This window comes from Ambystoma mexicanum, chromosome 5p (assembly GCF_040938575.1).
Source record: "Ambystoma mexicanum isolate Mex_15411 chromosome 5p, UKY_AmexF1_1, whole genome shotgun sequence".
Taxonomy (NCBI): domain Eukaryota; kingdom Metazoa; phylum Chordata; class Amphibia; order Caudata; family Ambystomatidae; genus Ambystoma; species Ambystoma mexicanum.
In genome coordinates this window covers 1,019,617,611-1,019,630,333 of record NC_090930.1, presented here as the reverse complement: position 1 = coordinate 1,019,630,333, position 12,723 = coordinate 1,019,617,611, and positions in this window count along the sequence as shown.

Below are 12,723 nucleotides of genomic sequence, written 5' to 3'. Positions count from 1 at the left end.
TGTCTCCCACCCCCCCTGCCCCCCAGCACTGTGGGGCACCTGCCAGCAGGCCCCCACCCATGTCTCCCACCACCCCCACCCCCTAGCAGTGCAGGGGCACCCTCCACCAGGCCCCCACCCATGTCTCCCACCCCCCCACCCCCCAGCACTGTGGGGCACCTGCCAGCAGGCCCCCACCCATGTCCAACTCATGTCTCCCACCACCCCCACCCCCCAGCACTGTGGGGCACCTGCCAGCAGGCCCCCACCCATGACTCCCACCACCCCCACCCCCCAGTAGTGCAGGGGCACCCACCACCAGGCCCCCACCCATGTCTCCCAGCACCCCCACCCCCCAGCCACCAGGGGCAGCCTCCACCAGGCCCCCACCCATGTCTCCCACCACCCCCACCCCCCAGCCACCAGGGGCACCCTCCACCAGGCCTCCACCCATGTCTCCCACCACCCCCACCCCCCAGCACTGTGGGGCACCCTCCACCAGGCCTCCACCCATGTCTCCCACCACCCCCACCCCCCAGCACTGTGGGGCACCCTCCACCAGGCCCCCACCCATGTCTCCCACCACCCCCACCCCCCAGCACTGTGGGGCACCTGCCAGCAGGCCCCCACCCATGTCCAACTCATGTCTCCCACCACCCCCACCCCGCAGCACTGTGGGGCACCTGCCAGCAGGCCCCCACCCATGACTCCCACCACCCCCACCCCCCAGTAGTGCAGGGGCACCCACCACCAGGCCCCCACCCATGTCTCCCAGCACCCCCAGCCACCAGGGGCACCCTCCACCAGGCCCCCACCCATGTCTCCCACCACTCCCACCCCCCAGCCACCAGGGGCACCCTCCACCAGGCCTCCACCCATGTCTCCCACCACCCCCACCCCCCAGCACTGTGGGGCACCCTCCACCAGGCCTCCACCCATGTCTCCCACCACCCCCACCCCCCAGCACTGTGGGGCACCCTCCACCAGGCCCCCACCCATGTCTCCCACCACCCCCACCCCCCAGCACTGTGGGGCACCTGCTAGCAGGCCCCCACCCATGTCTCCCACCACCCCCACCCCCCAGCACTGTGGGGCACCTGCCAGCAGGCCCCCACCCATGTCCAACTCATGTCTCCCACCACCCCCACCCCCCAGCACTGTGGGGCACCCTCCACCAGGCCCCCACCCATGTCTCCCACCACCCCCACCCCCCAGCACTGTGGGGCACCTGCCAGCAGGCCCCAACCCATGTCCAACTCATGTCTCCCACCCCCCCCACCCCCCAGCACTGTGGGGCACCTGCCAGCAGGCCCCCACCCATGTCTCCCACCACCCCCATCCCCCAGCAGTGGAGGGGCACCCTCCACCAGGCCCCCACCCATGTCTACCCCCCCCTCCCCCCAGCACTGTGGGGCACCTGCCAGCAGGCCCCCACCCATGTCTCCCACCACCCCCACCCCCCAGCACTGTGGGGCACCTGCCAGCAGGCCCCCACCCATGTCCAACTCATGTCTCCCACCACACCCACCCCCCAGCACTGTGGGGCACCTGCCAGCAGGCCCCCACCCATGACTCCCACCACCCCCACCCCCCAGCAGTGCAGGGGCACCCACCACCAGGCCCCCACCCATGTCTCCCAGCACCCCCACCCCCCAGCCACCAGGGGCAGCTTCCACCAGGCCCCCACCCATGTCTCCCACCACCCCCACCCCCCAGCAGTGCAGGGGCACCCTCCACCAGGCCCCCACCCATGTCTCCCACCACCCCCACCCCCCAGCAGTGCAGGGGCACCCTCCACCAGGCCCCCACCCATGTCTCCCACCACCCCCACCCCCCAGCAGTGCAGGGGCACCCTCCACCAGGCCCCCACCCATGTCTCCAACCACCCCCACCCCCCAGCACTGTGGGGCACCTGCCAGCAGGCCCCCACCCATGTGCAACTCATGTTCCCCAGCCAACATGTCATCACAATCTAGATCCCTGGTCCCTATGGTCAGCCTCCAAATGCAAAACACCCACCCGAGTATTGCATCCACCCACTCATAAATTGCAATTACATCACAGAACACCAATTGCAAGTTCCGAAACAAACACATTTCCCTCACATACACCCAATGGGTGTCAGAGAATCTCAAAACCCATATCATGAAATGCATGAAACCAATGAGATACCACACATTGAAGTTCACCAAAAAAAATATGTATTAAAGGAAACATAAATAGAATCAAAAATAAAGAAACAGAAATGTGAATGTACAAAAATTAAAAGAAGCATGTCCGTGAAAAAAAGCAAAACCAAAAATAAAATTCCAAAGTAATGGTGTCCAAAGTCAATGTCCACAAAACTAAATCCAATGGGAAATAAAAAAGAAAGCCATTGCTCCATGGTTAAAATGTGAAAAAAAAATACAATCCAACAGTGAACTATGTACATGGGAACAAGCCAGGGTCCATTATCCCAACAAAAGAAAGGAAACCTATCTAACTACACTAACTAATAAAATAAACTATATACAAAAATGTGGCCAATGTCCGAAAGGTCCAAATAAAATCAAAACAAAAATGAAACCTAACACTACCTACATAACTATGTACAAGGGCAGCGGGCTAGTTTGACGGCTCACTTGTGGATGTCCCGGGCCAGGGCATCATCGAACTCCTGCTCAATGTCCCGGAGGCGGTCCTCCTCCATGGCCCCGAGGGTCCGCAGGGCCGTCGACGTGTCTACCTCCAAACATTGCCTCGCGGCACTCGGCCCGCCTCAGGGCCCTCCGCATGGAGTTCTCCGCCCTGACCATTGTGAGCCGTGCCTCTTCCGCCCACTGCCGCCCCGCATCTATGGCGTGGCCCAACCGCTGCCACACGGAAGACACTCTCTGTCCTGGGTCCTCCTGCCCTCCGGCCGATGCCTGCCCCTCCGATGTTGAAGGCCCCGAGCCTTCATGGCTCCCACCACGTAGCTGCTGCTGCTGTGCCTCTGCCCGTGCACTGCCTCCTGCTGCCTGCACATCCTCCGCCGGCTGGGGTGCAGTCGTAGATGTGGCCACCCCTGCTGGACGTCCGCCTCCCATTGTGGCAGGGATGCCTCCTCCACCAGCCTGGCCGCACCGTCAGAGGCAGCTCCACAGGGCACCCAGGTGACTGATGGGTGGGAAGATGGCACGGAGGACGACTGGCGCGTAGGGGGTCCAGTTGAGGAGGGGGTCATAGCAAGCCCCATCAGACGGAGGAATCCGGTCTGGGTGACCTGTCCCAGCAGGCTGACGTGGTCAACGAGCCATTCGAGATGACGTACAGTCTCCTCATGAAAAGACTGCAGGTCACCTCTCATGGCCCGTTGACGCAACGCCACACCAGTCAGGACAGGCTCAACTCGGACCCGGATAGCCACGTCCGCAGGCAGAGGAAGGCCAGTTGACGTGAGCTCATCCCCTGCCTGAAAACGGGTCTGGACGTAGGCATCCCTGCTGGTGCAAGATGATGCAGGGACAGGATCAGGGACAGGATTGCACACAGGCACCTCCGCGGCGGCCTGTGCTGCCTCCTGTCCCTGGTCCTGCACTGCACCACTAGCACCAGTGGGATCCCCACCTCTAGACCCCGTCTCTGGTGCTTGCACGGCCTCCTCCTCCACCAAACCCCCCACCAACTTGGATGACTCCGTGCCATCTTCCCCTGTTGGGCCCTGTGGGGTCCCAGCTGCCCCTTCTGCTGCCGAGGAGTCCAACTCCAACCTCCGCCTCTTGGACCTCCCCCCGGCAGCTGCAGCCTGGGACGCGGCACCAGACCCCTCACTCCCCGACGAGATGACAACATGGGAGGGGAGCCGGGCCTTGTGTCTCCGGCTGGCGGTGGGATCCCCGCCGCTGTGCTCCACAGCACCTTCTCCGCCCTCTTCATCAGTTGACGCTGCAGACAGGGAGAAACAAAACACAGGCATCAGGGCACTGTACAATGGACACATACACACATGACAGTTGTACATGAGTGGCATTGGCAAACCTCAGACATGTCATCACAATCCCCAACACACATGTCATTTCAACTCGCACACATGAGCCATACCACAGCCATATCGCAACTGCCAGCACCATCCATACACATACAACAGCATGAGCAGGCAAAGGTGAGCCAGACATCACATGCAACACAGGAAGTGCACCACACATGTACACACACCACCACACTTGCATGCATGTGTACACCTCTGCCAAGTGTCGCAGTGTTCAGACGGGCATCCATGTCACATCTGCCAAACAGGCTTCCACATACCGCTGTCACATGCATCCATGTTGCATCACTGTTGCACCCTTGTCAAATACACACACATGCACATGTACACAGTGCTGATACATGCAGCCGAAAACAACATACATGCGTGACATCACGGACATGTCTACTTACATACACATTAATCCAAACATGTGTGCCCACACAACTGCATTTGGCATGCAAGCCTACACACACAAGCATGTCTCACACATTCCAGCCCTCGCATGTGTTAGCCTCACGGCCCTGTACACCCCCACCCATACTCGACCCCATACAAACAGATGTGCAACCTGCACACTACTGAAAAATCACCACACGCACTGCTCACAATCAGGATGCATGTACACTTACCGTTCGACTCCAGACGGGTCTGCCTCCCAAGGAGCTGGACGTGGAGCGCTGGGGATATGCGTTCCAGGACCCTCATCTGTTCTTCCGACAAGTGGCCCCGGCGACCCTTGGCATCCGCTGCCTTCAAGAGGCGCCGGGCCTTGTTCAGGGTCCTGGACCTGAAGTCCTCCCAGCGCTTCTTGACATGTTGTAAGTCGCGGACTGCCACCCCCTCCGCGTTGATGGCAGTCACGATGTCAGTCCAGATCCGAGTCCGTCCTTCCGTGTCGGCCCGGGAACTTCCGAAGAGGGCATCATACTGAACCAGGACTTGCTCCACCAGGACACCAACTTCGGTGGCACTGAAGCTGGTGCCCCTCTGCCTCTCTGGCCGGGGGTTGTCAGTGGTCTCAGATGGTGTTTGCCCCGACATGACAACCCCAGAGGCAGGAGTGGGTGGGCAACTGGGTCCTGGGGCTGGGCTGTGGAGCGATGGAATCCCAGTCGGGAGTCTTCGGTTCCAGCAGGGGTGGTCACAGCAACAGCACCCCTGGCGGATGTGCAGGCAGCAAATGGCAGGGCACGTGGGCAGCAGGCAGTCAGGCAGCAGCAGATGCCAGGTGGGAGCGTGCTCGGGGCTCTGGGGGGCAGTAGTTCGGCCTTCTGGGCAGGAGCGTGGTCTTCCGTGTGCTTACGCGTGGCCAGCTTGATACGGAGTGATTTGGCATGTGAAAAATCTGCACGTCAGCGTGTAATTCGAGGAAAGGCCCTTAGCGCGTAAGCGCGTCTGCACGCATACGCATTTTCATTGGACAGAAGGCCCCTCAAGCGCAAGCGCCCCTGTGACGTGACGCGTACAGACGTGCATGGGCATTTCAGCGCGCGTGAAAAACTGCACGTCTGCGTGCAATACGAGGAAAGGGCCCATGCGCGTAAGCGTGCGTGGAAAACTGCACGTCCGCGTGTAATACGAGGAAAGGGCCCATGCGCGTAAGTGACGTGACGCGCGCGTGCGTTTCCCTCAGCACGGGTTAAAGGTGAGCGGGCCCAGCAGTTCGCTGTACGTGCCTTTCGTGGAGACCGACGTGTGTTGCTGCTTCCTGTTGTTTCTCGCGCCATCACAACTTCACAGCTATCAAGGACGTATCTCTTCTTTTGGCGGGGGTATTGGCTATGCTTGTTTTTCTGCATCGCGCTAGTCAGACGGTGAGTCGCACACGCTCTTTTTCCCACTGCGGGTGCCCCTGTGTATCGCACCCATTTTCGATGTCATAGTAGCCTGCGTGTCCCACGCGTACGCGTTATTCGTGTTACTGGGTGCCACCGCGTATTGCGGGAGGTTGAATCCACGCACGTAGGCTGCAGGGTTGCGTGCACGGTTTTACTGCAGTTTTGGGGTGCCTGAGCGTTGCGTGACCCGTCACCACATCACCGGGGTCACATACAGCCTTGCAGGTGCAGGGGGGGTGTTAACATCTTGCTTCCCACCCCCTTCACCCCAATTGCCCAGGTCAATTGTGGTGTACACCTCCCATTGGCACCACTCCATCTGTGCCAGCACTACTACATCTGTGCCATGGTTGGGAGGGCACCAAAGGTGAGGGGCACCTCAGCTGGGCGTCCTCCTCGTGGCGGGCGTGGTCGGGGACGTGGCCGTGGTGACCAGGGAGTAGGGGGACTCCAGGGTGTCCAGGGCAGCCACAGAGGGGGAAGAGGCAGGGGTGCGCCACTTGAGCACAATGCTGTCCCATGTGTCGGTGCAGCCATGCCACCACCCCCTGTGGTTCCGGGGGATGCAGCTCCTGCATCTGGCACTGGCACCCGTACGACCCGGCAGTCCGTTCCATCGACTGCCACGGGCCCAAGGGTAGTGGAAGCTGCAGGTGCGGTCAGGCCTTTGGTCATCCCTCCACCTGCCACTCCTTTGGCTCAATCCACCGAACCCACTGGCCTTACTGGTCAGGGCGGCATTAGCCAGCCAGGGTCTGCGCCACAGTCCAAGCGGAGGAAGGTTGCACCTGCAGCACAGGCTGGGACCCCACACACAGCCACGACCTCCTGCACGTCGAGGAAGAAGCCTTTCTGTAAGCAGGAACTGGACTTCCTCGTGGACTATGTGCGGGGCCACAGCCGTGACATGCTAGTGGGTGCCAATAGTCAGACTACGGCTGCCCAACGTGACACCCACTGGTAGCATGTTGCGGAACATGTCAGTTCATTCGGCCATGGGGTGCGCACGGCGCAGGAGTGCAAAAAGCGTTGGAATGACATCAAGCGCAGCACTAAGGCTAAGCGTGCCTCAAATTACAACTTGACTCTGGTGACTGGCGGTGGGCCTGCACCAAAGGAGGAAGAACTCACTCCGCATGAGGCTCTCGTTGCGGAGTTCATACCACCTGAATTGGTCGAAGGAGTGGGAGAGATGCTGGACTTTGATGCCCAGTCCAGTGAGTGTTGATGCATGTTTGTTGAGGACGTGTGTGTTTCACTTGTGGGATGTGTTGTGCATGATTGCTGCTACATGTGACGTGTACATGGTTCTGATGTGTAAGTAATGCAATGCTTCCGTCATGCATGTCTCCTCTGCCTGCATGCGGGACTCCATGTGGGCATGCTCCCTTGCCCCTCCTCCGCCACTCTGCACCCCAGTTCCACCTTTGCACTGGTCTGCTTCAATCTTGCCAATGTGTAGTTTCTTGTTCATGTGTCCTGTGTAGATGCTAACTTCCAGCGTAGAAACTGCCAGACATATGCCGTGTGGTAGAGCCTTAGTACTCGATGCAGGGTATCTCACTTGTACTGTGCATGGGTCAGATGTCCCGCAGGGACATGAGTGCCCATTCATGCTCCATGTGCATTGCACGCATGCCCCTATGTGTCCTTGACTGGATGATCACTGTAATATGAGTCCTTGGTTACATACATTGCCTGCCATCTCATCGGCCTCCCCATGTCAACTGTAGCTCAGTCCTTCGTTGCACACATGTTTAGGCTCTGACAATCTGTGTGGCTCACAGGCCTCAGCCTGTTCAATGGCCAATGACTCTGTCCAACTCTTGTTGTGTCTTCTTCACACGTGGGCGGCCTCCAGAGTTTTCATCATGTGTCCTGCCCACTGTCCCAGCATCATTTGCAGTGTTGTAATTTGAATCACATTAAGCTGTTGATGCCAGTCAACACTGCCTGTCAATACACAGGTGTATGGTCAGCCTTTTGATACCATGCTAGGCATCCCTGCTTTGGTACTGGGGTGGAGGGGTGCTTGGCATCTAGACATGGTACACATTGAATGCACAATGCACCTGATGTGTGAATTTGACATTGCACTGCCTTCACATTTCCTGGCACACACCATGGAGTGCTTGTACATGTAGGTAGTGAGTGGCGTACACATTTTCTGCACTGCATAGACCCACTTCCATGGAAACTGCCACCTTTCAACAGGTCTAATCACAGAAGCTATTCAAAGTAGACCCAGCATGCATGCCAGGTCATATGTTGTGTGTCACATGTCTGCCGGATGCCTTTGCTGTCGGTGTGTGTGTGTGTCGTGTGCTTCTGACATGTGTAGTGACCTTTTTTCTCTCTATTTTTCAGGTGATGACGCAATGGAGGCGGAGGATGGTGTTGTCATGCCAGACACAGGGTTGGTAACACCACATCAACCCGGCACTAGTGGGGGTTGTGGGGTGGTAGGCCATGAAAACCCCCAAGTGCTGCAGTCCATCTTGTCTCTGGCTGCCTATGAGTCCAGCCTTGATGACGACTCTGACGTCCATGTTGAGTTGGATGAGCATCAAGTCCATGTGTCAGGGGTGAGTGATTCTGATGTGGACACTCCTCTGTCTGCGACACCTGCACTGAGGGATCAGACAGTCTTGGTTCCTCCGCCCGTGGTGGATCGGGACGCAGGGTCACCCTCCACACCAGTCACTGATGTGCCTGGGACATCACGTCGACGGGGGCATGTAGTCGTGCAGCCGCAGGCGGTGCCAACACAGCGAGGACCCCCGGCAACCGCTGTATACTGAGTGGGAGCAAGACATGACTGCCAATTCCGAACGGCAGGGGGCAGCAATGGAGAACATCGCTGAGAGCATGGAGCGTGTGGCCCGATCTGTGTTCCCCCCTGCTAGGCAGGTGCTTCTCCAGCAGCAGGCGGCACGGTCCACGGCCCGCTCGCTCAGGCTGGGCATGGCGGCCTCAGACAGGGCACGCCAGGCTGAAATGTCGTCTCTGCGTCAGGCAATTGCTGCTCACGCAGAGGCGCACATGGATGCCCTGAGGGAGGAGTATGCTTCCCTCAGATCCACTCTGGGTGTCCTTATGATGTCCCAGAGGCAGCAGGCAGAGGAGAGGTTTGCACAGCTTGAGCGTACCATCTCGGCTGAGCTACAGGCTTGCCGGGAGGTGCAGCGGTTGTCCAGCCAGGCCTTGCAGGAGGAACTCCGTGTTACACGTGCTACCTTGCAAGAGGAAGCATGTGTATCACGTGAGGTTCTGCATGCAGACCTATGTCACATCGCCACACAGAACCAGGCTCACCCGTCCAGCAGACTTGCTGCCGACGAGGGGCAAGCTGCGGCTAGGCGTGGCCAGGCTACTGTGCCACGTCCTCCTTTACAGGATGAGCCAGACTCGGACGACCATCTATCTCCCACATAGGTCGGGCTGTGCAGGCGTTGAGCCCATGGAGGTTTTTTTTTTGGCTCAGCATCATCGCATGTGGATGTTGAGCAGCACCTTGTACCTCCCCCCGGGTCATATGTGGCCATTTTTGATTTTTCTTTTAGTTTAGTTAGTTAAGTTTCTGTTTGATAGTTAGTTTAAATAGGTAATGTAGGTTTTCCATTGTTAGTGCAATTAGTTAATAGTTGATTTAGTTTAAAATTGCTAGTCTATTGTGCTTTCATGTGACGGTGCGGTGCTTTGTGGCTTTTGAAGGCATCCACTGTCTGTTCCAGCTGGGCCCTTCATGGTTGTCTTGTGTATGTGTTTGCTGCTTGGGGTCCTTGACTCACATATGCCACTCCTGCCTCCCTTATCCATGGGCTCGCAAGGATGGTTCGGTGTTACAGAATATTACACAAGGGCTTTGGACTGTCATATCTGTGGCATGTCTGGTGCTGTGTGACTTGTGTTGACACCCCTAGTGGGGATGATTTTGGTGTCATTGTCCACTGTTCAGCTTTTGCTAGATGGGGTGTGTCATGAATAATGTGTACATTGATTGCTATGCATTGTGTAGTATGTTTCATATCTTTCCTGTACACGTGCTTGTTGCAATTCATGCTGTAGATAGTGTACCACACTTTGGATGTGAAAGACGGACTGATGGTGTGATTTGTGATGTGACTCTCTGACATGGTCAAGTAATGAGATGCCTGATGAGACACACACAGATGCCTTTGAAGCATTAATCATGTGTTTCATGCCCTTTCTGCAGGGGGATGAGCCTCCAGAGCACCTTTGCCAGCAGACATGGCCCATTGGACGACGGAAATCTGGACCCGTTTGTTGGTGCCCACATGCACATGTGTGCACAAGCAGAGGCACAGTGATTGCAGACCCACATCCTAGAACTGCTGACATGTTCCAAGGAACTCCAGGCAAGGTGAGCATCACAGGGGGGCCACGACACAGCAAAGCTTGCAACAGGCGAGTTGCACATGCAGGCTTAGTCACAGCACTGAGGGTGAGCTTAGACGAATATTGGTTTTGAAGCACACAATGCAGCTCAGATGTGTTTGTGGACTGATGGCTGTTGATAGTAGGGTTGTCTGGGACACATGCAGGGGCAGTGGCACATACCCTCCGGTACACCAAGGTCCATTGAGGCACTTGTATCAACCATGTAGCCTTCCGAGACATGGAAAGGGGCAGCTCACAGGGACATACAGCAAGGGACATACTCGGGTGCAGTGCATTTCATTTCCATGTACTTTATGATAAATGCACTGCCAACTTTGGTTCGGTCATGGTGGTACGCAACTTGCACTGAAGTCATGGCTTGCTATATGGGTCTGTCTGCTTACCCAGGGAACATTGCATGTTGTGTGAATTGTGACACATTGGTGTTCCATTTGCCACGCACCCACCGGCGGCTGACTTACTGCATTGACTGTGTATGACCCGTCACAGGGGTACTGATATATATGGGTACGAAGCATCTACACCAGATTGTCTGTTTGTAGAGTACTTTGTTGCTATGGGGCATGTTTGGTGGTGTGTTTTTGTGTAATTGGCACGTACTGGTTGTTGACTGTGGCTCTCTTTGCAGCATTGCAGTGCTCCTGTAACCGGACCTGAGAGTGCGCAGGCAGGAGGCCAGCACTCAAAACCAGAGCTAAGTGTCTTGTTGTTTTTCTTTCCAACTGCTCTGCATAGGCTTGCTGGGGGGGTGCACTAATGCATGGATGTATGTGTGATTCAATTTGGTATGTTTTTATCCCCCTAATCACCGGGAATCCAATGCAATTTTGAACCCTGTACCCTCTACCCGGTGTTCCTGCTTCCCGTACCTATCCAAGCAACGTTCCCTAACCCTCTTTCCCCGCTGGGGTTGCGGATGCCTGTGTAAGCCCCGAACTTGCAGGCGCCAAAACCCTAGAGGGGGTGGTTGGTTCGTACCACTCCTAAGCCTGGACTACAGAAGGCCATAACAATGATGTCCAAGTTTGTTTGGATTGTGTATGTGTTCATGCAGGTAGTACATTTTTGTTCATTCCCTACTTTCATGTGTCATTGCTACTCCCCTCTCCTGCCACTCATTCCAGTTATCCAGTGTGCCAACACCTGTCCCGACTGCATATCCCTGAACCTCCTTCACCACCAGGGTCTCAGGGGCCTGTGTGAGTTTGACCTTGCAGGCACCCGGGACACGGTGGGGGTGGTTGTTTCGTGACACTCCCGCGCCTGTGCACGGGACCTGTGACAATACACATCCGTTCATGATGCATCATCCTATGTTATGTACCACACATGGTTCACATCCTGTTGTGACATTGTTTTACTGTGCTACCTTGGTTGTTGCATCATTGTGGTAGTACTTGGCCTTTGTGAGGTACTGCTACGTCAAGTCATCTACTGGAGGGTGTTCGGGTTCGTTTTTATGCCTTGGATTTTGTGATTTTGGAAATGAGTGTGGATTCTGAGGGTTCAGGCATCTTTTTACACACAAGGTGGGAGATGGTGACGAAGGGTAAAGGTGATCCTGTGGCCAGGTGGAATTGAGGGTTGGAGGCTCCATGACCCAGGTGCAGTTGTTCAGTGGGTCATGGTCATTTGTGAGGGAGGGGGGGGGGTTGTTGTTGATAGTTGCCTTGCCCTGCAGTGTGATGGGAACTCTGACATTGTAATGGTGGTATCCTATGTACATGTTGTGTTCTGCTGATCAATGCCTTTTCATGTGTTGTGTTTTCCTTTCAGGTGCGAGGGGATAGTTGTGGTTTGACATGCTGGGGTGTACACATGGTGAATGTTCACATGTGATGTGTAGGGAACACTGATGGTCACTTGAGTGCACATGCATATGTGGAGTGCATGTCCTTGCAGAACCACACACTTGCACTCTGATGCACTACATGTACTCCCACCCTTGCATATCCACGTGTACACTGTTTGCCTTCTGGTGCCCACTGTGTCCCTGCAGCACATGTTCTGTGACCGATTATGGATCCAGTACATGCCTAATTTGATGTTTGATGTGGTCTGTCACTTAGATGTGATGCTCAGGGTGTGCATCACACACAATGGCTGTTCACTGTGCTGTGCGCTGAGCAGTGTGTTGCAGGAGTAGGACACTGCACACATGAGCTGCAGTGTTGATTTTGCAATGCATGATGTGCATGTAGACAGGCATCAATTGTTATGTTACGTCTACGACTGTTGTAATGCATTTGGAAATGACTTATTTTGGGTGGGAGATTTTGTTGGTCTGTCATTTCATCTGATTCCGGGTCAGGCATCATTGTCTGATGCCACTGTACATTTAGGACATGGCAATGTGTACCTTACCGTTACTGTGTTGGTGTATGGGTATTGCTTGCCATGTCATGTTGATGTTTGGGAGGGTTTGAGTGACATGACAGTGATGGCCATGGCCTGTTTTGCAGGTGTGTGTGATGCACACCTTGCATGTCA